Source organism: Myotis brandtii, unplaced genomic scaffold (genome assembly GCF_000412655.1).
Source record: "Myotis brandtii unplaced genomic scaffold, ASM41265v1 scaffold274, whole genome shotgun sequence".
Classification (NCBI taxonomy): domain Eukaryota; kingdom Metazoa; phylum Chordata; class Mammalia; order Chiroptera; family Vespertilionidae; genus Myotis; species Myotis brandtii.
The window spans coordinates 4,698,388-4,700,947 of NW_005360425.1; positions in this window are offsets into that span (position 1 = coordinate 4,698,388).

Genomic DNA, 2,560 nt, shown 5'->3' on the forward strand with positions numbered 1-2,560 from the left:
AGGTCATGACTGACAGCTGGGCCTGAGTTCCCTGGTTCCTTGGAGCTTGGGGAGGAAATAAGTTGGTGAGCTCCACTCACCACCCTAATCCCCAACGTCCATCCCTTTCTCTCCATCCCCAGACCATGACAGCTTGCTCCTCAGACAGGAACCAGCCTCCTTACTGGTATGCCTGCTGCCAGATGCACCCCCTTCAATCTATTCACCACTGCCCAGGGTGATCTTTCTAAAATGAAAATGGAACCAAATTAATCCCTTGCTGAAAAATCAGGCATAATTCCATAATAGTTTCATGCATTTTTGTGGTTTTTAAAAAATATATATATATATATATTTTAAATATATTTTATTGATTTTTCACAGAGAGGAAGGGAGAGAGATAGAGAGTTAGAAACATCGATGGGAGAGAAACATCGATCAGCCGCCTCCTGCACATCTCCTACTGGGGATGTGCCCGCAACCCAGGTACATGCCCTTGACCGGAATCAAACCTGGGACCCCTCAGTCCGCAGGCCGACGCTCCATCCACTGAGCCAAACCGGTTTCGGCTTAAAATATATTTTTATTGATTTCAGAGACGAAGGGAAAGGGAGAGAAGGAGAGAGAGAAACATCAATGATGAGAGAATCACTGATTGGCTGCTTTCTGCACGCCCTCTACTGGGGATCGAACCCGCAACCAGGGCATGTGCCCTTGACCAAAATCAAACCTGGGACCCTTCAGCCTGCAGGCTGGCAGTCTGTCCACTCAGTCAAACCGGCTAGGGCTGGTTTTCATGGTTTTTGAAAAAGTAGGTTGATCTTTTATTCAAATGAACTCTTGGGGGAAACCCCAATATGTAAGCCAGATATTACATCGTATTGGTATACATTTATTGTACAAATTCAAATACATTACATGTGCATAACGTATTTATTATAACGTCAACCAATGACAACAACACAGTTGTTTGGGTGATGATAAATTCGAAACTGGGAGTTAGGATGCCACTGCAGACTTAAGCTTCATCATCTAGTCAATTTGTTTCTGCGTTGGCTGGTTTTTGCAGTATTGAGAAAGCTCTGATTCACACCAATAAGTGGTTGCAAATGCCTTGTTTTGTTTTAAACTACAAGCCTCAAGAGACTCAGCAATAATTGTCAGCAATCTCAAGATACTCTTCTATTAAACAGATCACAGGAAAAACTTTATTCTGTGGTTTGCTTAAAAAAAAAATCAATCCGCAGCATAAATTAATATGTTGGTAGTCTCCAAGGTGCACAAAAACATCCACATAACACATTTGAGTGAGTTGAATTTTATTATACATTTTTAACAGTTTAAAACATACTTTGAAGAAGAAAAACATTAATTGGATTCACGGGGCTCCATGGAACCTAGTTTTAAAAGCCCTAACCTCACCCAGCCGGCATGGCTCAGTGGTTGAGAGTCAACCTATGAACCAGGAGGTCATGGTTCAGTTCCTGGTCAGGGTATATGCCTGGTTACAGACTCGATTGCCAGTGTGGGGCGTGCTGGAGGCAGCCGATCAATGATTCTTTCTCATCATTGATGTTTTGATATATTGCTCCCTCTCCCTTCCTCTCTGAAATCAACTTAAATTATATTAATTAATAAATAAAACCCCTAACTCCACCGAATAAGGTCCCGGCTCCTTAACATGGTACTCAAGGCCCTCCATGGGCCTCTGGCATTCCTCCGACTCTTCTCCCAAAGATCCTGCCTTCTCCCACTCAGTGGCCATCTGCATGCCTTCTGCCCATCCTGTTTCTCTCTCGGCATGGCAAAACCACTTTAAGATGAGCGCAAAGGCCACCTCTACAGAGCCTCCCTCAGTGGGCAGCCACTCCTCTCTGCACCCCCTGCACTGGTAGGGCCTTTCACCTGAGCACTCACCACCTGCAGGGGCTCCCCCTCAGGGCAGTGTGAGGCCTGAGGCAGGGTCAGCCTAACTCACCTCAGTCCCCCTGTTGCTGCAGGAAATGACTGTTGACAGGTGGGCCTCCTGGGGTAGGGTCTTTGGAAGGAAGTAGCAGGACACACTAAGGTCAGGCTGGAGCTCTTTTTTGGAGGATGCTCTGAGCCAGCCTCTGTTCTCAGTCCCCTCCGCAAGCACTGATGTCTGATAAGCGGGAATTAGCAAGGCCCAGGGGCAACCAGGGCATCAAGAACTTGTGGGATTGGAAGAGGACCTCTCTCCTCTCCGTGCGTCCTGCAGGGTTGAGCCCACCATGGAGGTAGCAGGGCTGTGAACGCCCACTGCGCAGGGAGCTGAGGTGCAGAGTCCAGCGTCGGAAGCCCAAAACCAGGGGCGCAGAGCCCTGAGCGCACCCTCAGGGCGCGGGGAACACAGCGCCCCATCCCAGGGCGCATGGCCCTGAGCCAGACCCCCAAATGCATAGACTCGAGTACGAAGCCCAGTACCCGGATGGCAGAAACCAGAGCGCACAGCAAGGAGGAGCCGCGTTTCCAGAGTCTGGTTTCTGGGGTCCGGTCGCTTCCGCGGGCTTCACTGACCAGCTTGGCCGCCAGTGCTGCCCGTGCGCCCCGGGCAGCCGCA